The 27,560-nt window shown below is 39.5% G+C and overlaps 1 long non-coding RNA gene across 2 annotated transcripts in view; it reads right to left on the bottom strand.

The window, feature by feature from the left end:
• The window catches only part of LOC147361281 (uncharacterized), a 264,942-nt gene that overhangs the window by 195,938 nt on the left and 41,444 nt on the right, over nucleotides 1-27,560 (bottom strand). The gene's annotated exons all lie outside the window — the stretch shown is intronic.

The raw sequence follows: 27,560 nt of genomic DNA, 5'->3' as shown, positions 1-27,560 counted from the left end.
CCTTTAGAAATCCTCTAGCCTGCCTGAATAGGTTTTTCTGGCCACATGTGATTGTTCAGAGCCTCCCAACTGTGAGAGGCATGAGATGTTCTAAACTGTCTAAATACAGATTCTTTTGAGTAGTTAAAAGATTGATTAGAAATTGTATTGGTGAAGGGATTTTCACTTGTTGGGCCAATGTTTGCTGCTAAGCTTCCATATCCCTTACCTGCTGTGTCCCTGGCAGTGTATTGATTAATATAATTGGTGTAAGTAGTAGCTTTAATGTTTGTAACCTGGGACCCTTGAGTTAATTCTTTTTCTTGTTATAGCCCACCACACCTTTGCTCTGTAGGAATGCAACTTTATCTAATGCTTTGGAGGGTGGCTCCTGACCAAATCACCTTTAGAGAAAAATAAGTTTTCTGAAGAAAGGGTCTTAAAATGTTAACAGGCCTCCGGGCCAGAAGATGATGCAAATCACCTAAGCCTTTGCATATGATAAGTTTGCAGGAAGAAAGCCTGGCTTACTGCATGACTCTACCCCTTCCCCCATTATCCTCTATGCATAACTTAAGGTATAAAAACTACTTTGGAAAATAAAGTGCGGGCCTTGTTCACCGAAACTTGGTCTCACCATGTCGTTCTTTCTCTTACCTTCTGGCTGAACTATTCAGCCTCTTTTCTCCACTGACTTTCCTCACTGAGCTATCCTCATTCTATTACTCTTTATATCCTTAATTAACGTTTAATTAAGCAATTGTTTCCTGATCCTCGCCTACGCCGTCTCTCCTTCGAATACCCTGGATCAGCCGGGGCTGGACCCCGGCATATCATCAAGTATGTTGTCACAGTCAGCAACTGAAGTATAGGGTCAGAGATTTAAGTCCGAGTCCAGGCTCTGTGGCTTATCAGCTTGGTCCCTTGAAAAAGCATATCATCTCTTTGTGCATCACATCCTTATACTAAGAAATGGTGATTAAAATGTCCAGAGTCTGGGATAATGCAGTTGCTATGATAATAATATATTACATTATATATCATATATTAATATATATATAATAATAAATAACTACCATCTACTGAACACTGATCCTGCATCAGGCTTGATGCTAATCTTGCCCCCACACACTAGAAAATGGGTAAATGTTTTTGCATTTTACTGAGAGATCACAGAGACTATATGATTTCATAATTTTTAAATCATAAAGGGATTTTTTAAAATATAAGATAATGTTAAAGAGAATTTTATACAGCTTTTCATGAGTCATCAGGAAGCCTGTGCTTTAGCTATAAATGTATAATTCATTAGCTGTGAGGCCTCAGTCAGACCATTTGCTTCTTATTAAAAAGGAAAAAAAAAAAACAGATTCAAGATGCTAAGATTAGAGGAGGCTGAATGAAAGGTGCTTGGGACCTCCCTGTATGCATTTTTGCAACTTCCTGTAAATCTTTCAAGTAATTATTTGAGAATAAGAGTTAAGAAAAACAGGAGTCCACAGTGTTATGGATGGAATTGTCCCCTCAAAGTTCATAACCCTCAGTGTTCATAATTGCCACAACCACTTTGGAAAACTATTTGGTAGAATTTACCAAGTCAACACATGTGACCTAGGAATTCTACACAGGTGTAGACATACAACAGAGAAACAAGCTTACATGCACTGAAAAATGTGTGCTAAATGTTCATAGCATGATCATTTGTGCCAGGCAAAAACTGCAAACAACTCAAGTGACCATAAACTACAAAAATGGGTCACCGCTATCTATTCATGTCCTGGAATTTAACACTGATGAAAATGAACGCTCTGCAAGAACACATAACAATGTGAATGGATCCCACAGACAGTATATTGAGCAGGCAAGCCAGATGCTAAAGAGAACAGTATAATTCCACGTACAAAAAGCCCCCAAAGAGGTAAAACTGAACTACGCTGTTTAGAAGTCAGGATGAAGGGGGAGAGGTAGTGACTGTGAGGGAGGCTGAAGTGGGCTTCTGGGGTGCTGGTAATTTCTACTATATGTCTTGTTCTGGGTGCAGGTCACACGGCAAACTCCCTCTGTGCACTCACTGAGATATTAAATTGTCTGGGTAATTTTCTGTAAGTTGTACTTAAAAATAAAAGTTTACCTAGTAAGAAGCTCTGAGAATTGAATTAAATGAATTCAAAGGTTTCTTCTGGCTCTGAAATCCTGATCCTGAGATGAGACTCAGACATCTCCCACCATTATTGAGTTGAGGCTTATGGTAGGGTTGGAAACTTGACAGAAGGAGGTATATGTACTGGCTCTGTTCAGTTCTGCCACGTGGAAGGGTCCTTCCCCTTGGTGCAGTTCATTTTATCCGTGCTGGGCACCATGATGCCCAGAAACTTACACAAAGAAGTGCAAGTGGCCATATTTTCAGTGCTTTGGGATAATGTAATTTCAGAAACTTCCACAGGGTGGCAAGGATGCTATTTCTTGATGCTTTTAGACACTTACAGCCTTTCCCTTTGTTTTTCTCCCTATCGCTTTCATAACGTGCTGGTTTCTCTATCAGTAACTAGTACAAACATTGGGGAGCAGAACTTTATATGCTATAACATTTCTAATGAATTCTCCATAGCTTAATTAAGATACCTAATCTGCAGCTTGAGAACACTAAATAGGAAAATGAAAAAACTGGGCCAGACACTGGAATTTCTGAAACATTATAAACCTATCACAGGAAGTAGTCAAGGGTAGGAATAACACAAAAATGGGTTTCAGGGTACCGAATAAAGTCATGTGGTGATTAATGTGGCACACCCCCAACTTTACAAAATGTCCTAGGCATCTGATAAGCACAGAATGCTTTTAGATCCATACTATCCAGAAGGTGATAGGTTGTTTGCAACAAAAATGGCTTCAAGTATTTCTCTCCAGGTATCTGCATCCTTTGTCAACGTGAGTTCTGTGAAAACTGCCATCAAAGGGTGCAGCTCTTTCTCCCCCTGTTGAATTAGGTTGGTCTTACAACCTGATTTAACCAGTAGAAAGCAGTATAGGTGACTCTCTTCTCATCCTGAACTTAGGTCTCAAAGCCCTTGCACGTCTTCATTTTCCCTTTGGGCCCCTGCCTGCATCATGTGCACAAGCCCGAGCTTGTAACCTGCTGGAAGATGGAGGCTACGTGACCAGTCACTCCCACTGTCCCATCCAGACAACTGCCAGCATGTAGCCTACACACCAGCTGACCAGAGATACATAAGCAAGACTTGCCTAGATCAGCCGAACCTCACCCAGGTCAGCAGAACCACCCACATGACTCATAGATTTGTTGGCAATAATAAAGGGTAACTGCTTTAAGCCACTAAATTCCAAGGTGACTTATTATGCAACAGTGGTTGCAGCCATATCAGAACTCTCAACCACACCCACTTATTTGTCGCTAATCCTCCTTCTGCAGCTTCACTATGTGATGAGGGCCTTAAATGCAGTTCGCTCAGTTGAGTCTGACTTTTTGCAACCCCATGGACTATACAGTCCATGGAATTCTCCAGGCCAGAATACTGGAGTGGGTAGCCTTTCCTTTCTCCAGGGGATCTTCCCAACTCAGGGATCACAGCCAGGTGTCCCACATTGCAGGCAGATTCTTTACCAGCTGAGCCACAAGAGAAGCCCAGGAATACTGGAGTGGGTAAGTCTATCCCTTCTCCAGCAGATCTTCTGAACCCAGGAATTGAACCGGGGTCTCCTGCATTGCAGGCATCTTCTTTACCAACTGAGCTATCAGAAATTAAGAACTTTGGATTCCAGTTTAGGGATTCAAGTAATGGTAGAAAGATGAAAGACTTGGAAAAATCATCTTTAATGACTCCCATTTTCACTCCCTGGATACAGTTCAAGGGCTGGAATCCTCCTTGTGCAATCCTGTCTTCCTTTCCCATTAATAAGTAGGTAGGTACGGAGGTAGATATGTAGAATACATGCATATACACCTATGTGTATATACATTATGCATATACACATACACACATATATACGTATATACACATATACATAACAGGTAAGAGTATGCTATATTTTCTTCAATAACTCTCTACACTTTACATGTTCAGTTCAGTTCAGTTCAGTAGCTCAGTCATGTCCGACTCTGCGACCCCATGAATCGCAGCACGCTAGGCCTCCCTGTCCATCACCATCTCCCGGAGTTCACTCAAACTCATGTCCATCGAGTCGGTGATGCCATCCAGCCATCTCATCCTCTGTTGTCCCCTTTTTCTCCTGCCCCCAATCCCTCCCAGCATCAGAGTCTTTTCCAACGAGTCAGCTCTTTGCATGAGGTGGCCAAAGTATTGGAGTTTCAGCTTTAGCATCATTCCTTCCAAAGAAGAACCAGGGCTGATCTCCTTTAGAATGGACTGGTTGGATCTCCTTGCAGTCCAAGGGACTCTCAAGAGTCTTCTCCAACACCACAGTTCAAAGGCATCAATTCTTCAGTGCTCAGCTTTCTTCACAGTCCAACTCTCACATCCATACATGACCACTGGAAAAACCATAGCCTTGACTAAATGGACCTTTGTTGGCGAAGTAATGTCTCTGCTTTTCAATATGCTGTCTAGATTGGTCATAACTTTTCTTCCAAGGAGTAAGCATCTTTTAATTTCATGGCTGCAGTCATCATCTGCAGTGATTTTGGAGCCCAAAAAGATAAAGTCTGACACTGTTTCCACTGCTTCCCCATCTATTTCCCATGAAGTGATGGGACCAGATGCCATGATCTTCATTTTCTGAATGTTGAGCTTTAAGCCAACTTTTTCACTCTCCTCTTTCACTTTCATCAAGAGGCTTCTTAGTTCCTCTTCACTTTCTGCCATAAGGGTGGTGTCATCTGCACATCTGAGGTTATTGATATTTCTCCCGGCAATCTTGATTCCAGTTTGTGCTTCTTCCAGCCCAGCATTTCTCATGATGTACTCTGCATATAAGTTAAATAAGCAGGGTGACAATATACAGCCCTGATGTACTCCTTTTCCTATTTGGAACCAGTCTGTTGTTTCATGTCCGGTTTTACATGTTACAAGTCCTAAATTTATCATATGGAAATGTTACATTTAAGAGGTCTCTTTCCTGCTGTTTTTTAGTTCTTTTTGTATTTACATAATTTCAACACGATGCCTGGCACATATCATGCAGTGAATATAGATTGTCTGACCAATGAAATGCACCAATGTATACCCACCAAATGCGAGTAGAAAATCATCACCATAACTTACATATATCCTAAAGCAACTGCTAAATGTCTCTGAAGGAAGGTTACAAGTCCTATGAAGGCAAAGATCCTATTTGCATTGTTTGTTTCTGTACCCTAATGCCACGCAAATGCCTGCAATAAACTAGAAACTCAATAAATATTTAGTGAAAGGAAACATAATTTTGGAAATTTATAAACCTCTACTGAGAATTTCAAAATAACAGAAGAAAAATTAAATTACTTAGAGTTTTCTATGCATTCTGTTCCACTGGACAGTACAGTTAATTTGCATTTTGTATGGGTTCTGTACTCATATATTATCTATGCCCAATTATGACTTGGATTTGAGAAAAAAATTGGTAAACATCATGTTGGTATATTACTGTTATCAAAAGTCAGTGTGGGTAATATTCCATTGTGTATATATACCACAACTTCTTGAGATGTATAGAAAGAGTAACATGGAAACTTACATTACCATATGTAAAATAGATAGCCAACAGGAACTCACTGCATGGCTCAGGAAACTCAAACAGGGTCTCTGTATCAACCTACAGGGGTGGGATGAGGAGGGAGCTGGGAGGAGGTTCAAAACGGAGTGGATATATGTATACCTATGCCTGATTCATAGGTCTTCCCTTGGGCTTCCCTTGTGGCTCAGCTGGTAAAGACTCCATCTGCAATGCGGGAGACCTGGGTTCGATTCCTGGGTTGGGAAGATCTCTTGGAGAAGGGAAAGGCTACCCACTCCAGTATTCTGGCCTGGAGAATTCCATGGACTGTATAGTACATGGGGTCGCAAAGAGTTGCACAAGACTGAGCGACTTTTACTCACTCACATGCCTGATTCATGTTGAGGTTTGACAGAAAACAGCAAAATTCTGTAAAGCAATTATCCTTCAATAAAAATAAATTAATTAAAAAAAAGTCAGTCTGGTTTTCTAAAAAACATAAAGTGAGATAGGTGAACAAATGATTGTGGTCATAGAAAAAAATGTTACAGTCAATTGTTTATTAGTAAGTGACAGTTTATATTGAATGGTACAGTGTTTCAAGGCTGTTGCAATAATGAGTAAGCTTTTAAAGCAATCATTGCAGAATTTGATTTTCCACAATTGCACTCTTCAGGGTTTAGCTTCATACTTTGACTTCTTTCAACAGGGGGTTAAATTGGCTGAGCTGTGAAATGTGGAGATTATTCTCAACTACTAGTGGTTGGTGAGTTGCTTTTGAAGGGATTCAGGACATTTTGAGAGTATTATCAAAGGCGTGGAGCAGAAAAAATGAAAAACTATATAGGACCATGGATAGTTGCATTCATGCCGGCGTCAAAGGTCATTGTACAGATGTTTTAATTTGTCATTGTAAGATGGATCTGGAGATACTGAGCACATCAAAGATCGGTTGTGATGTGATTTTTTCTTTTTCTTTTTTGAGAGCTACATACCGTCAGAGAGTGTCTGTCATCCAAGTTATTCCAAGACAGTTTTGTTTTCCTGCTGCAGCTGTGAATGACAGCTCAATATAATGTGTGGAGGAGAAAAAAGGGAGAAATTCTTGTTTAGATTCAGGGCTTCCACATGCCTAACAGCAGCCATAAAGAACAAGTACATCTTCAAATGCCCTGAAACTTGGACTTAAGCATCCAGATTCACTCATGTATTAGTGGATTCAATGAATCAGATTATCTCAAATTGTGGCATCTCATGGAAAATTAAAGGCGTGGTAGGCTATTACCTTTCAGAAATTGATTTCTCCTTTATGTCTCTGTATGCCATTATGGAACTGTCCCTCGCCTGCCTTAGTAAACTTTAACCCTCTGGATAAGGGAAACACTAAAAATAATAATAATAAAAGCAGTTTTCCCCATGAGATGCTATTATCTCTAACAGAAAGAGACATTGCAGAATGAATGGCAAGTATAAAAATGTGTTGTGTTCATTGTTTATGATTTTTCTTTATTGAAAATCTTCTACTAAAATAAAATTCAAGGCAAAATCAACCATAATTCTGTCCTCAGATCAAAGTTAAGTATTTCTATTTTTCTAATAAAGCTCCCAGTCTTAGTCATGTGCAGATTCAAAAGGTTACTTACATTAAAAAAAAATGGCTACCCCACACACTTTGTAGGGTCTTAGCCCCCCACCAGGGATGGAGACTGTGCCCACTACAGCAGAAGCACTGTCTTACCCACTGGACCACGAGGGAAGTGCCCTTACTTACAGCTTTATACTTTCATTATATAGTAGATTTTGTGCTCTACATGTTTACCTAATTTTATATTTTGACTTTTTCCTCTCATTTTCCTAGAGTTGCTTTTTTTATAGTTGTTTTTGTTGTTGCTTACTTCTTTCTCTCCTTCCCACTGATTCTACCTGACCCCATCACAGGTCAAATGTATCACTGTGGTGTGTATCATTTCACATTATTTTCCCGGTCATATGATATGTGGTAGGCAGGGTTCTAAAATCACCTCCAGTGGCGCATGACTTTCTATAATTCCCACTCATTGAGTTGTGGGCAGGACCTGTGAATATGATGTATCACTCTTGTCAGAAAATTGCATGATATGACCATTTCAAGGGATTTTGCTGATGTAAATAAGGTCCCTAACAGGTGACTGTGAGTTAATCAAAAGGGAGATTATCTGGGGTGGGGCTGACCTAGTGATGTAAGGCCTTAAAAGAGGCCCTGAACCCTTTTAGAAAGGAGAGAAATTCTCCTGCTGGGTTTCAAGACCTAGCTTGCCATGTTGTGCAGGAACAACATGGCTACAAGTTGTTGTAACTGAGAGCTACCCCTAGCTCACAGCCAGGAAAAAAGTAGGGACCTCAGTCCAACAGTTGCAAGGGACTAAACTCTGATAACAACCTGGACAAACTTGAAGAGGACTTGAGCTGAGCCTAGCTAGCACTTTGATTTTACTTAGTAAAACACTGAGCAGAGAACCCAGTAGTGCCACATCCAGATTTATGAACTAAGAAACTGTGAGATAATAAAAGGGTGTTGCTTTAACTGCTGAGCTTGTGGTAATTTGTTTTGGCATTAATAGAAAATGAATACACAATCATTTACATACATATAGAGATAACACCGCTGTTGCTGGTGATAGGATGTTAAAATGGAACTCTGTAGCAGACAAATCCACAATAATAGTCACAGATTTCATTATCCCCTCAATCAGTAATGATAGAACAAGTTAATAAAATAAGGAAATTGACTATTTGAACAGCACAATCAACAATCTTAACTTAATTAAACACCCTACCAGCAGAATGCATATAGTTTTCAAGGGCACATGAAACACCAAAATAGATCATATTATTAATATGGGTCAAAGAACAAGTCTAAATACATTTAAAATAATCTTAAGTCACAAAAAGTATTTTATCAACACAGAACTAAATTAGAAATTTAGTAATAAGTGTTTTAAAACTAAATAACACTCTTCAAAATAATCCCACAGTTTAGAGAAGAGTTTAAAGGGAAATTATAAAGTATTTTGAACTAAATAAAGTTGAAAATCAAAATCTGCAATGCTACTAACACTAATTAGGGATAAATTTACATAAATAAATTCTAATATTAGAAAAAATGAAAGATCTCAAATGACTACAGCTGCTACATAAAGAAATTAGAAAAAAAGAAGAGCAAAGAGAGCCAAAGTAAGCGGGAGAAAGACTTATAACAACTAAAGCATAAAGAAATTAAATAAAACATGAAAACAGAGACAGTCAATGAAACTAAAAGCTGGCTCTTTAAATACACCAGTAAGAATGATAAACCCAGCCACACTGATGAGGAAAGAAAGTGAAGGCATAATTAACCCTGTCAAGAATGAGAAAAGTGATATCACACAGTTTCTAGATATACATATAGCAAAAAGATATGAAGAGACAATAAGAAAAAATGTCATGCCAGCAAATTAAACTTAGAATTGGCATTCATTCTCAGATATCACACCAAAGCCAAGCAACAAAGGGGGAAAAAAAAAATGGACAAATCAGGTTTCATCAAAATTTAAATGTCAGGTACATCAAAGGACAGTATTACAGGGTAAAAAGGAAACACACAGAATGGGGAAAATATGTGCAAATTTCAAAATAATACCCAGAATATCTAAAGACCTCCTAGAACTCAACAACAACCAAAAAACCAACAACTCAATTTAAAAAGAGGCTTAAATAGATACTTCTCCAAAGATAAGGAAATGACCAATAATCATATAAAAAGACGCTCAACAACACTAATCATTAAGGAAATGTGTATTACAACCACAATGAGATAACATCTTGCTCTAAAAATGTACCTGAAGTCTATTTCAATCAGGTACGATAAGATACATGGACAAGAAAAGGATTGTTATGAAGAAGTTTATACTCATAGATTTCAAGAAACAGTATGTCAAGCCATTCAAGATCACATGTGAAAGCACAGAGGTGAGTTAGGAGGCAGGAAGAGAGGAGAGCATGGCCCAGAGTCTTTATTGGGGTCTTCCTGGGGAGAAATGGGCCAGGAGGCTCAGTTTAGGACTGGCTATTTTGAATAATTTCAGCAGGCTCTAGACTATAGGGATGCTCCATGGGGTGGCCATGGGTGATTCAGAGCAGGAAGAATACTGACTTGGTGTGTGAGAACTTCCTAAACGAGATGGTGGGGCTGCACACTCTGAATCATTGGTTTGTTTGTCAAAGGTGCACTCACAGGGGAATCATTTCCTCTCTCTAGGCTCTGGCTAGCCTTAGGAGGGGCAGCATCTCTAGGATCAGAAGCCAAATGCCAATGCATCAAGAAGACAGAAAATATGCTTGATAAAACTTTACACCTCTTAAGGTGGTTATTGAAAACAAGTTTTGGCAAGGATGTGAAATGTTTTGGCACTGCTGATGGGAATGTAAAATGGTACAGAGGCTGTGGAAACCAGTATGGCAGTTTCTAAGCCAATTCAACATAGAATTAACATGTGATTCAGCAATTTCACTTCTGGATATACACAAAAACCAACTGAAAGTAGGGACTCAGATGTTTGTAGCCCATTTCATAGCAGCATTACTCACAATATCCAAAAAGTGGAAACAACTCAAATGTTCCATTGACAGATGAATGGGTAAACAAACATGGTATATACAATCAACGGACTATTATTCAGTCTTAAAAAGGAATAAAATTTTCATCCATGCTACAACATGGATGACCTAGAAGACATCCTGCACACGAAAGGATAAATGTTATAAGATTCCACTTACATGAAGTACTAAAATTCATAGAGACATAAAGTAGAATGGTGGTTGGCAGGAACTGGAAAAAGGGGGAAATGGAGAGTTATATTTTAATGGGTACAGTGTTTTACTATAGGAAAATGAAAATATCAATAACCTCAGATACACAGATGACACCACCCTTATGCCAGAAGGTGAAGAACTAAAGAGGCTTTTAGTGAAAGTGAAAGAGGAGAGTGAAAAAGTTGGCTTGAAACTCAACATTCAGAAAACTAAGATCATGGCATCTGGTCCCATCACTTCATGGCAAATAGATGGGGAAACAATGGAAACAGTGACAGAGTTTATTTTCTTGGGCTCCAAAATCACTGCCTATGGTGACTGCAGCCATGAAATTAAAAGATGCTTGCTTCTTGGAAGAAAAGCTATGACCAAAAAAGATAGCCTATTAAAAAGCATAGACATTACTTTGCCAACAAAGGTCCATCTCATCAAAGCTATGGTTTTTCCAGTAGTCAGGTATGGATGTGAGAGCTGGACTATAAAGAAAGCCAAGTGCTAAAGAACTGATGCTTTTGAACTGTGGTGTTAGAGAAGACTCTTCAAAGTCCCTGGACTGCAAGGAAATCCAATCAGTCCATCCTAAAGGAAATCAGTCTTGAATATTCATTGGAAGGAGTGATGTTGAAGCTGAAGCTTCAATAATTTAGCCACCTGATGCAAAGAACTGACTCATTGGAAAAGACCCTGATGCTGGGAAAGATTGAAGGTGGGAGGAGAAGGGGACGACAGAGGATGAGATGGTTGGATGGAATCACTGTCTTGAGGGACATGAATTTGAATAAGCTCTGGGAGCTGGTGATAGACAGGGAAGCCTGGTGTGCTGCAGTCCATGGGGTCGCAAAGAGTCAGACACGATTGAGTAACTGAACTCAACTGATGGGAAAATGAGAAAGGTCGAAGACGGATAGTGGTGATGGTTGCACAACAATGTAAATGTACTTAATGCTATAGAAGTGGACACTTAAAAAATGTTAAAATGGTACATGTTATATAACATATATTTTACCACGATGAAAAAATAAAAATAAATTTAACAACAATACAAAACTAGCCAGTTTACTCTCCATAAGCTGTGTTCTTTGTCATCTTATTGTAAGTAATAATAATAATAATAATAAATTCAGGTCAATCACTCACTACTGTCCAACTCTTTGCTACCCCATGGACTGCAGCATGCTAGGCTTCCCTGGTCATCACCAACTCCTACAGCTTACTCAAACTCATGTCCATCGAGTCAATGATGCCATCTAACCACCTCATCCTCTGTCATCCCCTTCTCCTCCTGCCTTCAATCACTCCCAGGATCAGGGTCTTTTTCAATGAGTCAGTTCTTCGCATCAGGCAGCCAAAGTATTGGAGCTTCAGCTTCAGCAACAGTCCTTCCAATGAATACTCAGGACTGATTTCCTTCAGGATGGACTGCTTGGATCTCCTTTCAGTCCAAGGGACTCTCAAGAGTCTTCTCCAATACAATATTGTAAAGTAATTAGCCTCCAATTAAAATAAATAAATTTATGTTTTAAAAAAATTCTTCTCCAACACCACAGTTCAAAAGCATCAATTCTTTGGCACTCAGTTTTCTTTATGATCCAACTATCATATCCATATATGACTATTGGAAAAACCATAGCTTTAACTATATGGACATTTGTTGGCAAAGTAACATCTCTGCTTTTTAGTATGCTGTCTAGTTTGATCATAGCTTTTCTTCCACAAAGCAAGTGTCTTTTAATTTCATGGCTGCAGTCACCATTTGCAGTGATTTTGGAGCCCAAGAAAATAAAGTCTGTCACTGTTTCCACTGTTTCCCCATCTATTTGTCATGAAGTGATCAGACTGGATGCTGTGGCCTTAGTTTCCTGAATGTTGACTTTTAAACCAGCTTTTTCACTCTGTTCTTTCACTTTCATCAGGAGACTCTAGTTCTTCTTCACTTTCTGTCATAAGGGTGGTATCATCTGTGTATCTGAGGTTATTGATATTTCTCCCAGCAATCTTGATTCCAGCTTGTGCTTCATCCAGCCCGGCATTTCACATGATGTACTCTGCATATAAGTTAAATAAGCATGGGGAAACTATACAGCCTTGATATACTCCTTTCCCAATTTGGAACCAGTCTGTTGTTCCATGTCCAGTTCTAACTGTTTCTCCTTATCCTGCATACAGATTTCTCAGGAAACAGGTAAGGTAGTCTGATAAATCCCATCTCTTGAAGAATTTTCCACAGTTTGTTGTGATCTACACAGCAAAGGCTTTGGCATAATCAATAAAGCAGAAGCAGATGTTTTTCTGGAACTCTCTTGCTTTTTCTATGATCCAACGGATGTTGGCAATTTGATTCCTGGTTTCTCTGGCTTTTCTAAATCCAGCTTGAGCATCTGGAATTTCATGGTTAACGTACTTTTGAAGCCTTGCTTGGAGTATTTTGAGCTTTACTTTGCTAGTGTGTGAGATGAGTGCAATTGTGCGTAGTTTGAATATTCTTGGGCTTCCCTTGTGCCTCAGCTGGTAAAGAATCTGCCTGCACTGTGGGAGACCTGGGTTAGATCCCTGGGTTGGGAAGATTCCCTGGAGAAGGGAAGGGCTACCCACTCTATTATTCTGCCTAGAGAATTCCATGGACCTTATAGTACCTGGGGTTGCAAAGAGTCAGATATGACTGAGCAACTTTCACTTTCACTTTTTCACTTGAGCATTCTTTGTCATTGCCCTTCTTTAGTATTGAAATAAAAACTGACCTCTTCCAGTCTTGTGGCCACTGCTGCGTTTTCCAAATTTTCTGGCATATTGAATGCAGCACTTTCACAGCATCATCTTTTAGGATTTGAAATAGCTCAGCTGAAATTCCATCACCTCCACAAGCTTTGTTCATAGTGATGCTTCCTAAGGCCCACCTGACTTTGCATCCCAGGTTGTCTGGCTTAGGTGAGTGATAACACCACCATGGTTATCTGCATCATGAAGATCTTTTTTGTATAGTTCTCTGTGTATGCTTGCCACCTCTTAATATCTTCTGCTTCTGTTAGGTCTATACCATGTCTGTCTTTTATTGTGCCCATCCCATATGAATCAAGTATGGAGATAAAATGTTTTATACAGGAGTGGAACCTAAACATAAATACATTGGCTTAATGTATGTTACATATGCATATTTATATTTTTCATGCTGTGAGTACAGCTTTGTCAAGCAACAATGCTACATAATCTTAAGAATAGGAGCACTGCAATGAGACAATGCTCATCTTTGCATGAAATGCTCCCTTGGTAACTCTAAGTTTCTTGAAGAGATCTCTAGTCTTTCCCATTCTATTGTGAGTAATAGAGGGGGATGCTTTAGTCAACATATGCATGTTTGAATATATATTTATATAATATGTATATGCATACATATATATAAAGATAGAAGTTACAGTGAGAGCATTGAGTAGGATTGTGATATGACATTTCATGAAACAGTCTTTAATAAGAACTGAGCCAGACAAAATACAGTATATATATATTTTGGGACAAAATTTATAACCTATCATTAATAGTTTCTCATTAAAATAGAAACTTCATTCTCTAGTCTATTGTTCAATTATATTCTTCTCCTTCTTCCTCTTCCATTTTCCACATAACCTGTAGTTTGGCCTCTCCTGTCAGCACACTAAGCCACAAAGGGGAGATATTGACATTTCCGTGGACTAAACGGCCTGAAAATCTCCAATAACTACACTAACGGTTTCTGTTGCAAAGACACCTACAGAGAAAAATAGAGGAGCAGAGCAGGGAAGTATCTTCCATAGAGAGGCCACGACTTCAAGAATTTACTAACCTAAAAGCAAAAGAACATGGCCTAAATAAAAACAGTCAGCCTGTGAACAGAACCCAGAAATCTCTGTATTGTCATTTTGACCAAGGACCTTAGTCTTATAAGAAAAGGTGGTTTTTCTCCCTATGAGAGAGATATTTTACTATTGGTCAGATGCTTTAGCTAAAGCAAACAAAATCTAGTTCCCCTAGATTAACTAGAAAGGTATTTATGAAAAGACACTAGTAGCTTTCAGAATTAATGTTTAGCTACAGGAACAGACAAAACTGAGCTTCTGGGGGAAAAAAAAGAATACACAAGCAATGCTGCAGAATAGGCTGGACTTAAAAAGAAAAAGAAGCCAATGCCACTGTCACATCACACACTGAAAGGAAGGATCTTGGCTTTTCTGTAACTTCTGCCACATGTAATGCCACTTGGTGGTGGATTTTTTAAAAATGTCAACTGGGTTAGGCTACAGTCCTGAGTTATTTAACTAAATCCTAAGCTAAATGTTGCTATGAATGGATGTGGAAGGTGTAATTAAAGTCCCTAATCAGTTGACTTTAAGTGAGGGAGATAATCAAGGATAACCTGAGAGGCCTTAGTGAATCAGTTAGAAGACCTCGAACACATGGATGAAGCCTTCCTGAAAAAGTAAGAGGAAATTTGGCCTGTTCTCAACAGTTTTGGCCCAGCTCATAGGGTTCCATCTTGCTTATGCTCTATTCTTCCTGGCTGCCTGTCGTACAGATTTCAAACTTTCTCTTTTAACTCACATAATTGAATAAGTCAATTTCTCATGACACATCTATAAATAGGTAGAGATACAGAAATAGAATCCCACTGCTACACCACTCCATGACAAGCATATGAAACCACTACCATCTCCCAAATCCAGAGACTGCCCGTAAGCAAAATTGAATCCTACTCAAAATAACTTTATTCTGTCCCCCACTTCCAAACCAATATCTCCCACAGGTATAGGTATGTCAAACACCTACAACCTAGCTACAGGAGAAGCTGGGAATTCATTTCTGATTTCTACTTTGGAATGACAAAATACTTCATAAGGGAATTTCCCCCAACACAGAAAGGCCATTTGAAAAATAGAAGGCAATTATGAATACAATTATTGTTCCCCAAATTTCTGGCCTCTCAAAACTTTTCAAAGGAAGAATTAACTCTTTTAATCCCAGACAGTAACACACTCAGCTTTGCATAATAAAGCTCATATTGGCTTTTGTTACACAAAACCACATGATGACTGTTTTTCTATGTTAACACATCAGTCAGGATGTATTATACAATTCTATACATTATACTGCTGTAATAAATAATTCTAAGATCTTAATAGCTAATACAACAAACTTTTCATGTTTGCTTGTGGGTTAGGCAGGGGGCTTTTTAATGGTAGTCATTCAGAAACCCAAGATGACAATACTTTTCCATGAAACATACTTCCATAATGGCCAATGCAGGAAAAGGAAACGCGACTAAAATGTTTTCAAGAGATGACACTGGTTATTCTGCTCACATTTTATCAACAAAAGGTAGGAGGTGTTGGTAACTGAAATCCTCCTATATTTTTTAAAGAAGCAAAATATTTCTTAATCTTCTTGACTATTCAAGTTTTCAACACCTGTGAAAGAATGCCTATGCTTCATCTTTAAAGGCTTAGTTGGTTGTGATTAAAAAAGAAATTTATAAATTCTGAAGTTCTCATTATGTAACAGCCAGATATAGTATGGTGTCAGAGCAAGACAATTTCATGATAAACCCTAGAAGATAGATGTGATACAAAGAAAGGAAGTATAGTCTCCCCATCCAGGTATAAATTGGGAGAGAGATTTCTGGAGCACTGAGATGATTTCTAGGATAAGAAAGGAGTTTGAAGAGGTTAAAGGACCTGTCTGTGCTACTCTTCTTAGGCTAGCATATCAGTTCTCAGTGTGGGAAGTAAGGAAAGGAGTCTACTAAAGATGCCAACTCCTGTAGAAGGATAGAACCACCAGGAGGTGCAGTGGTAAAGAATCTGCCTGCCAATGCATGACACCCAAGAGACACGGATTTGATCCCTGGGTTGGAAAGATCCCCTAGAGCAGGAAATGGCAACCCACTCCAGTATTCTTGCCTGGAAAATTCCACGGACGGAGGAGCCTGGGAGCCTACAGTCCATGGGATTGCAAAGAGTCGGACACGATTAAGAGACCAAGCACACACAGAGTTATCGGAGAATCTGATAACAGCAGGAGAAGGATGAATGGGTCTATCTTACAGGTGCAGCAATAAGGGGAGGGCATTTCTCTAAAAGCCTCATGCATCCATGGTGTCTTATTAAATGTGCACTGGAAAAATAGCATCTGCACAAGGTAAAACTGAGATCTTCTGTTTTCTGGAGAATGCCAAAACTCCCCTGTGTTTCAGAGATGTGTGGCATATAGCTTGAACATGTGATAAGGAAGCCTGAGTGTGCTCTATGGCAGGGACCAACGGTTAGACCCTGAAAGACAATTCAGAGAGCAAGGCAGGTCCAGTTGCGCCTCAACAAATACCAGTTCAGGAATCAGAAGAGAGAAATCACCCAAGGCAAAACCCACTGACAATTCGAGAATAGAGTCTCTAAGGATTCGGGTCATATGCCACAGAACTCTTTCCTTGATACAGCATTTAAGAAGACCCAAAGGGAGGTGGGACAAGAAAAGAGACTGAATTGTGAAAAACTGAGAGTTTAAATTAGAATAACTGAGAGATGACAGTTAGCAGAATGAGCCCCTGTCCCACCCAAGGGAATATTAGGACTGCTAAAGAAATTAATAAGGTTTGTTTTATTTATACAACTATTATTTTGTGTAAATGTGTAATCTGACAACAAATACCCTCCAAATCTAGTGACTTGGAGTCAATATTTCCATAGAAAATGTGACCATTTATGAAATTTCTTGAAAATACATACTCAAGAAATGAAATATCCTCAAGATATTCTTTGAAATTATATGCTATGGTAGCTCTATAGATAAAATTATTCTAGAGCCCTCTCAACTAAAAAATAATTTGCCTCTATTTCTCCTTAAAGCAGAGATACTACTACAAAGAAGTCTCATATTCTCATAATTACCAATGTTTTACCATTCTAGTTTCATCTCATTCTTTTTTTTCTCTTCACTCTCTCTCTCATCCTTTCTTTTGTATTTCTCTCTCTCTTCGTCCTTTTATCTCCTCTCTTTTTCCTATTTGAGACTTATATAACCTTGATATGTAAATTTAAAAATAAGAGTACAAAGAAATAAACTTCAGATGATCTGTATCAATTTATAGCTATAGGAACAAAAATCCAAATAAATCATAAGTAAAGAGAATCCTGCTTTTTTTGTACACAGACACCTTTACAACCATATAAAAACAACATTTAAGAAGGGTTGGATTTATTCTAGGAAAGGAAATAACTTTTTCATTAAAAAAATCTAATAATGTAATTTGATATAAACTATTAGAGGGAAAAAATAATTTTCAACAGATACAGAAAGTCATTTCATAAAAACAATATCTGTTTATTAAAAACCAAATAATTGCAAAGGCAAACTAAAAGTGGAAATAAACTTGTTAAAACCTCACTGGGCAAAAAAAAAGAAAGAAAGAAAGAAAGAAAAACCTCACTGAGCAAATATATTCATATAGTTAAACAATGGGGCCATTTCCTTTAAAATATAAATAGGAAGAAGACACTCACTCTGAACGTTCATTTAGTATTATACAAGAGGTCCTAAAAGGAGCCTATGAAGATGAGAAAAAAAGACTTAAAATATAAATACTGCAAATAAACAAAATATCCATTGTTCAAGATGATGTAATTGCTAACTATCAACATAAAAAGTTCAACATATATTAATAGTGTGATAGAAAAGTTCAGAAATATTAGTAGATACCAAGTCTTTATTAAAAGTTGTATCACTAGATGCCAGGAATTACCAACTTAGACTTTTTTCAAAGAACTATAAAAAATTTTCATAAATCTTACATGATAGTACAATTATAACATATTATTCAAAGACAAAAAAGAAGACTTCAGTAATAGAAAAGCCAAGTTCATGGATGGTAAAACTCAATGTTATAAAAATGTCAGTTCTCCAAAAATTAATCTATAAATTTAAAGTAATCCAACCAAAATAGCAACACTGTTCTTAAAAACCTTTTAGAACCTTCTTTCATCTCATCTCTCTAACCTATCCATACCTCTCTCCTCTGCTTTTAAAGACTCCTGTGAGTACATTGCTTCCACTCAGATAATCCAGGATAATCTCTCCATCCAAGGTTCTTAATTTAATCCCATTGACAGAGTCACTTTTTTTCCATGTAGCATATGCTTATGCATATGGAAGAAAGATCATAAATTATACTAAGATTTCCAACTCTATGGAGGATCAGTGCCACTAATCCCTGTGTTCAAGGATTGACTTTATTTGTTATTGTTACATGCTTTGTGTGTGTGAACAATTTTAAAGTTTTGGTGGTTTAGTCACTAAGTTGTGTGCAACTCTTGCAACCCATGGACTATAGCCCACCAGGCTCCTCTGTCCATGGGATTTTCCAGGCAAGAATACTGGAGTGGACTGCCATTTCCTTCTCCAGGGGATCTTCCCAACCCAGGAAATGAACCCAGGTCTCCTGCATTGCAGGCAGATTCTTAACCGACTGAGCTATGAGGGAAAGTTTTACCTTCCCCTCAAAAAAAGTATTACTAGGAGAAACACAGATGAAAACCCAGAAGTGGCAAGCACAGTTGCTACATGGTGACTGCAACGATCCAGAAGAAAGATGCTGAGAACCCAAGAAAACATGGTGGAGACAAATGGAGGAGGGACTCCAAGGATACTGGGGGAATTAATTTATATAATCAATTTAATAGGGGTTGTGATATTATAAGAAATATATATTTGGTCTTGGTCCTTGATTCCTGGCACAGAGCTCCTACAACTCTTGTAATTTTCCTGAGTGATAGAAGGGAGAGAAATGTCTTTGTTATTCATAATAAGCCACTTTCAACCACATCTGAGTAGGGGGAGATTCTAGGACACATTTAATTTTCCAGTTTGGGTGGCTTTTTTTGAGTAATAGGCCTGCTCCCATGGCATAAAAGTGAAGCCAAAACAGCTCACAGAAGCAACCACTGACCATGCAGCAGAGGAAGGTGATGGTGATCCTCCCCAGTGCCTTATCCCTCTCTCCTGGGGCTTGTTCTTCATCGTCTCCTAGAGTTTCAGACAGACCTCCAGCTGCCTCCAGAGCAAACTTGCCTGGCAACATGGCCTCTGCCCTGCACTGGCTTTCTTCCCTGTCTGATCTCAGACCCCTACACCCCTGGTATTTCCTTATCTCCCAATCAGACAGTTGGCACTCAAGTCCCTAAGGCTTTCTCCTAGGGAAATTTGGATGAGAACAGTAATCAAATCGTGGTAGGAGGGAGGGGTAGATATGGACTGGGAGTCCAGAGTCATCAGATGCAAACTCTTACATATAGAATGGATAAACAACAAGGGCCTACCGGATAGCATAGGGGGCCATATTCAATATCCTGTGGTAAGCCATAATGGAAAAGAATATGAACAAAAATGTGTATGTGTATATATATATATATACACACACACACATAACTGAATCACTTTGCTGTATAGCAGAAACTAACACAATACTGTAAACCAATTATAATTCAATAAATTTTAAAAAATATTTTAATTAAAAAAGATGATAGGCTATGGAATGGAGAGGGGGATCCCAGCAGCAATCCTGCTCAGATATTGTCCAACTAAGCTACAGACAGATGGAGGAAGACTCCCATGATAACTAGCTCTGGAGTGGCTCCCTGTCTAGACACCAGCACCACACCCCAGTACCAATCGATCCTCACAAGGGTTTCTTTGTTTGTCTTGTTCAGGAACAACACCATAGGTGCTGGTTAGGTTTGCTTAATAAAACATAATGACATATCACATTTACATTGTTGTTACTCTGATTAAAAGAATTACTACTGCGCAGGAAGGATTTCTCTTTATGGAAACACAGTTAATTGACAGCTGGGGAAAACTGTGGTGATAAAGTTAATTAACTTTACCAGGTTTCTCTGGATTTTACAATACCTGTCTTTTATTTAAAGGTCATTGCCAGCTATCTTGGCACAACGAAACAAAGAACTCTGCAACAGTAATTCAATCTTCCTGAAGTGAAGTGAAAGTCACTCAGTCATGTCCGACTCTTTGCAACCCCATGGACTGCATAGTCCATGGAATTCTCTAGGTCAGAATACTGGAGTGGGTAGCCTTTCCCTTTTCCTGGGGATCTTCCCAACCCAGGGATCGAACCCAGGTCTCCCATATTGCAGCGGATTCTTTACCAGCTGACTCTTCCTATTTCACAGCAAAGTCTGAAGTGAGCATATGGCACTGGAAGGAACAAAACTCAAACAGCTCAGGCAGCTTTCTGGGGAAAGCAGCCATCACTGGCCTTCTTTCAGAAAACTGGAGCTTCAGGACCAGTGTTTTGCAAAATGTGATGCATGTACAACTTGTATCAGAATCCTCCAATGATGCTTTTGAAACTACAGAATATTGGGATCAACCCCAGATTTACTGAATTTGAATCAATAAACATGGGGCCCAAGACTCAGCATTTTCAGCCAGCTCGTTGCATAACTTTTCTTACACTTATTTAGATTGCCTGCAACACCACACATTCAATATTGAATTTAACTAAAGAGAGCTCAGTCGCGTGAAAGCAAAGGTTGTCAAACTGCATTCAGAATATTCTGGAGGGACCCAGCATGTGTTTGATTCAACTTCTATTTTGAAAATACTTTAAAGCTGTACTTTAATAACTTACATACTCAAAAGTATTGGAGTCCAAATTTTTAAAACATTTGAGGCTGCCAGCTTAAGCCATGTTGCCAATTTGACCGGATTTTACACTGACATCTAGCAGTTTCCCACATATATGCAAGATGATGTTTAAATTCTGCCCTCAGAGATTTCTGCAGGAGTGAGCATGTCTACACACATAAAACTGTGCATGTGAGCTCCAGAGAACAGCCTGTGCAGATGTTCATTCCATCCAGAGGGGCCAAAGCACAGCACAGGCTGTTCCTACCCAGGAAATGATGTGACAATTGAACACATTTTGCCATGGTGATGTCAGAATTTTTAGTTCAGTTCAGTTCAGTCACTCAGTCATGTCTGATTCTTTGCAACCCCATGGACTACAGCACGCCAGACTTCCCTGTCTATCACCAACTTCCAGAGCTCACTCAAATTCATGTCCATTGATTCAGTGATGCCATCCAACCACCTCATCCTCTGCCAGCCCTTCTCCTCCCACCTTCAACCTTTCTTAGCATCAGGGTCTTTTCCAGCGAATCAGTTCTTCACATCACGTGGCCTTCAGCTTCAGCATCAGACTTTCCAATGAATATTCAGGTCTGACTTCTTTGAGGATTCACTGGTTTGATTTCCTTGCTGCCCAAGGGATGCTTAAGAGTCTTCTCTAACAGCACAGTTCAAAAGCATCAATTGTTCAGCACTCAGCTTTCTTTATACTTCAACTCTCACATCCATATATATCCATTCTCACATTGGAAAAACCACAGCTTTGATTAGATGGACCTCTGCCAGAAAAGTAATGTCTCTGCTTTATAGTAAATGCTATCTAGGAGACATGGAACAACAGACTGGTTCCAAGTAAGAAAAGGAGTACGTCAAGCCTGTATATTGTCACCCTGCTTATTTAACTTATATGCAGAGTACATCATGAGAAACGCTGGGCTGGATGAAGCCCAAGCTGGAATCAAGATTGCCGGGAGAAATATCAATAACCTCAGATATGCAGATGACACCACCCTTATGGCAGAAAGTGAAGAGGAACTAAAGAGCCTCTGGATAAAAGTGAGAGAGGAGAGTGAAAAAGTTGGCTTAAAGCTCAACATTCAGAAAACAAAGATCATGGCATCTGGTCCCATCACTTCATGGGAAATACATGGAGAAACAGTAAAAACAGTATCAGACTTCATTTTTTGGGGCTCCAAAATCTTTGCAGATGGTGATTGCAGCCATGAAATTAAAAGACACTCCTTGGAAGCAAAGTTATGACCAACCTAGATAGCATATTAAAAAGCAGAGACATTACTTTGCCAACAAAGGTCCGTCTAGTCAAGACTATGGTTTTTCCAGTGTTCATGTATGGATGTAAGAGTTGGACTGTGAAGAAAGCTGAGCACCGAAGAATTGATGTTTTTGAACTGTAGTATTGGAGAAGACTCTTGAAAGTCCCTTGGACTGCAAGGAGATCCAACCAGTCCATCCCAAAGGAGATCAGTGCTGGGTGTTCATTGGAAGGACTGATGCTGAAGCTAAAACTCCAAAATTTTGGTCACCTCATGCGAAGAGTTGACTCATTGGAAAAGACCCTGATGCTGGGAGGGATTGGGGGCAGGAGGAGAAGGGGAAGACAGAGGATGAGATGGTTGGATGGCATCACTGACTCGATGGACATGAGTTTGGGTAAACTCTGGGAGTTGGTGATGGACAGGGAGGCCTAGCGTGCTGCGATTCATGGGGTCGCAAAGAGTCAGACACGACTGAGTGACTGAACTGAACTGAGGATGGTCAAAACTCTTCATCCCAGGAGCAAGCGTCTTTTAATTTCAAGGGTGCAATCTGCAGTGATTTTGGAGCCCAAGAAAATAAATTCTGCCACTGTTTCCACTGTTTCCCCATCTATTCGTCATGAATGATTGGACTGGATACCATGATCTTAGTTTTTTGAATGGTGAGTTTTAAGCCGGCTTTTTCACTCTCTTCTTTCACTTTCATCAGTGGCCCTTTAGTTCCTCTTCACTTTCTGCCATAAGGGTGGTGTCATCTGCATAGCTGAGGTTATTGGTATTTCTCCTGGCAATCTTGATTCCAGCTTGTATTTCATCCAGCCTGGCATTTCTCATGATGTCCTCTGCCTAAAAGTTAAATAAGCATGGTGACAATATACAGCCTTAATATACTCCTTTCCTGATTCGGAACAAGTCTTTTGCTCCATGTCTGGTTTTAACCATTCCTTCTTGACCTATATACAGATTTCTCAGAAGACAGGTAAGGTGGTCTAGTAAGTCCTATTTCTTGAAGAATTTCCCACAGTTTGTTGTTATCCACACAGTCAAAGGCTTTGGCATAGTCAATAGAGCAGAAGTAGATGTATTTTCAGGAAGTCTCTTGCTTTTTTGATGATGCAACAGATGTTGACAATTTGATCTCTGGTTCTTCTGCCTTTTCTAAATCCAGCTTGAATATCTGGAAGCTCACAGTTCATGTATTGCTGAAGCCTGGCTTGGAGAATTTTGAGCATTACTTCACTAGCATGTGAGATGAGTACAACTGTGTGGCAGTTTGAGCATTCTTTGGCATTGCCTTTCTTTGGGATTGGAATGAAAACTGACCTTTTCCAGTCCTGCGGCCACTGCTGAGTTGTCCAAATTTGCTGGCATATTGAGTGCAGCACTTTCACAACATCATCTTTTAGGATTTGAAATAGCTCAGCTGGAATTCATCACCTCCACTAGCTTTGTTCATAGTGATGCTTCCTAAGGCTCACTTGACTTCACACTCTATGATGTCTTGCTGTAGTGGGTGATTACACTATCATGGTTATCTGGGTCATGAAGATCTTTTTTGTATAGTTCCTCTGTGTATTCTTGCCACCTCTTCTTAGTATCTTCTGCTTCTGTTAGGTCCATACAATTTCTGTCCTTTATTGTGTCCATCTTTGCAAGAAATGTTCCTTTGGTATCTCTAATTTTCTTGAAGAGATCTCTAGTCTTTCCCATTCTGTTATTATCCTCCATTTCTTTGCACTGATTATTGAGGAAGGCTTTCTTATCTCTCCTTGTTATTCTTTGGCTCTGCATTCAGATGGGTATATTTTTCCATTTCTCCTTTGCCTTTAGCTTCTCTTCTTTCCTCAACTATTCGTAAGGCCTCCTCAGACAACCATTTTGCCTTTTTGCATTTCTTTTCCTTGGGGATGGTCTTGATCACTGCCTTCTGTACAATGTCATGAACCTTCATCCATAGTTCTTCAGGCACGCTGTCTATCAGGTCTAATCCCTTGAATTTATTTGTCACTTCCACTGTATAATAGTAAGGGATTTAATTTAGGTCATACCTGGATGGTCTAGTGGTTTTCCCTACTTTCTTCAATTTAATTCTGAATTTGACAATAAGCAATTCATGATCTGAGCCATAGTTTAAGTGTTTCCTGCAGAGGCATGAATCAGCAGTGGCTGGCTGTGGGCGCAGGGGCTCTGAGTGCAGCACAGTTGGGTGTGGCATAAGCCCTCTTAGAGGAGGTCGCCATTAACCCCACCAGAAAGTCACCAAGCAGACAACCCACAAACTACAGAATAATTATACCAAAGAAATTCTCACACTGTTAAGGAAGTTCTAGGAACCACAACAGATTTCCCAACCTGGGTATCTGGCAAAACCCCCAGAGCATTTGACTTTGGAGGAGAGTGGGATTTGAATACAGAACTTACACAGAATTGGAGAAACAGACTCTTGGAGCACAAACAAAACCTTGTGTGCACCAGGACCCAGGAGAAAGGAGCAGTGACCCCAAAAGAGACTGACCCAGACTTGTCTGTGCATGTCCAGGAGTCTCTGGTGGAGGCGTGGGTGGGGGGTGGCCTGCTGCAGGGCCAGGGGCACTGATTGTGGCAGTGAACGCAAAAGACCTTTTGGAGGAGGCCACCATTTTCTTCAGCTCCACCATGGTTTGATCTCAGGTCGAACAACAGGGAGGGAATACAGCCCTGCATATCAACAGAAAATTGGATTAAACATTTACTGAGCATAGCCTTGCCCATCAGAACAAGACCCATTCTCTCCCCCCTACCCCCGCCACACACACAGTCAGTCTCTCCCATCAGGTAGCTTCTTTCCTAATCCCTTCAAAGGCAGACAGAAAGAAAACCACAGTCACAGAAAACTAATCAAACTGATCACATGGACCACAGCCTTGTCTAACTCAATGAAACTATGAGCCAGGCTGTGTAGGGCCACCCAAGACACATGGGTTATTGTGGAGAGTTTTGACAAAACATGGTTCACTGGAGAAGGCAATGGCAAACCACTTTGGTATTCTTGCCTTGAGAACCCTATCAACAGCATGAAAAGTCAAACAGATATAACACTGAAAGATAAACATCTTAGGTTAGTAGATGCACAATTTGCCACCAGAGAAGAATGGAGAAATAACACTAGAAAGAATGAAGAGATGGAGCCAAAGTGAAAACAATGCCCAGTTGTGGATGTGACTGGTGATGGAAGTACAGTCTGGTGCTGCAAAGAGCAATATTGCATAGGAGCCTGGAATGTTAGCTCCATGAATCAGGGTAAATAGGAAGTGGTCAAATAGGAGAAGGCAAGACTGAACATTGACATTTTAGGAATCAGTGAACTAAAATGGACTGGAATGGCTGTATTTAATTCAGATGACCATTATATCTACTACTGTGGGCAAGAACACCTTAGAAGAGATGGAGTGGCCATCATAGTAAAAAAATGAGTACGAACCACAGTATAGTTGGGTGCAATCTCAAACATGACAGAATGATCTCTGTTTATTTCCAAGGCAAACCATTCAATACCACAGTAATCCAAGTCTATGCCCCAACCAGTTATCCTGAAGAGGATGAAGTTGAACAGTTCTATGAAGAACTACAAGACCCTCTAGAACTAACACACACACACACACACACACACACAAAAGATATCTTTTTCATTAAAAGAGTTGTAATGCAAAAGTAGGAAGTCAAGAGATACCTGGACTAACAGGCAAGTTTGACCTTGGAGTACAAAATGAAGCAGGGCTAAGGCTCACAGAGTTTTGCAAGAGAATGTACTGGTCATAGAAAACACTCTCTTCCAACAACACACGAGAAGACCCTACACATGGACATCACCAGATGGTCAATACTGAAATCAGACTTATTATACTCTTTGCAGCCAAATATGGAGAAGCTCTATACAGTCATCAGAGAAACAAGACCAGAAGCTGACTGTGGCTCAGACCACGAACTTCTTATTGACAAATTCAGATTTAAATTGAAGAAAGAAGGGAAAACCACTAGACCATTCAGGTATGACTGAAATTAAATCCCTTATGATTATGCAGTGGAAGTGACAAATAGATTCAAGGGATTAGATCTGATAGACAGAGTGCCTGATGAACTATGGATGGAGGTTTATGACACTGTACAGGAGGCAGTGATCAAGATCATCCCTAAGAAAAATAAATGCAAAAAGGCAAAATGGTTGTCTGAGGAGGCCTTACAAATAGTTGAGGAAAGAAGAGAAGCTAAAGGCAGAGGAGAAATGGAAAAATATACCGATCTGAATGCAGAGTTCCAAAGAATAGCAAGGAAAGATAAGAAAGCCTTCCTTGGTGATCAGTGAAAAGAAATAGAGGAAAACAATAGAATGGGAAGGATTAGAGATCTCTTCAAGAAAATTAGAGATACTAAGGGAAGATGTCATGCAAAGATGGACACAATAAAGGACAGAAATGGTAGGGACCTAACAGAAGCAGAAGAGATTAAGAAGAGGTGGCAAGAATACACAGAAGAACTATACAAAAAAGATCTTCATGACCCAGATAACCATGATGGTATGATCACCCACTACAGCGAGACACGCTGGAATGCAAAGTCAAGTGGGCCTTAGGAAGCATCACTATGAACAAAGCTAGTGGAGGTGATGAATTCCAGCTGAGCTATTTCAAATCCTAAATTTGGAGAACTCAGCAGTGGCCACAGGACTGGAAAAGGTCAGTTTTCATTCCAATCTCAAAGAAAGGCAATGCCAAAGAATGTTCAAACTACTGCACAATTGCACTCATCTCATACGCTAGCAAAGTAAAGCTCAAAATTCTCCAAGAGAGACTTCAACAGTACATGAACCGTGAGCTTCCAGATGTTCAAGCTGGATTTAGAAAAGGCAGAAGAACCAGAGATCAAATTGTCAACATTTGTTGGATCATCAAAAAAGCAAGAGAGTTCCAGAAAAAAACTTGTGCTTTATTGACTATGCCAAAGCCTTTGGCTGTGTGGATCACAACAAACTGTGGGAAGTTCTTCAAGAGATGGAAATACCAGACCACCTTACCTGTCTCCTGAGAAATGTGTATGCAGGTCAAGAAGCAACGGTTAGAATCAGACATGGAACAAGACTGGTTCCAAATCAGGAAAGGAGTATGT

Source organism: Bos grunniens, chromosome 13 (assembly GCF_055505025.1).
Source record: "Bos grunniens cultivar Pamir isolate PY7600 chromosome 13, Bosgru_T2T1.0, whole genome shotgun sequence".
NCBI classification, from domain to species: Eukaryota; Metazoa; Chordata; class Mammalia; order Artiodactyla; family Bovidae; genus Bos; species Bos grunniens.
Note: the sequence above shows the minus strand (reverse complement) of the source record. Positions and strands in the feature narration are given on the sequence as shown.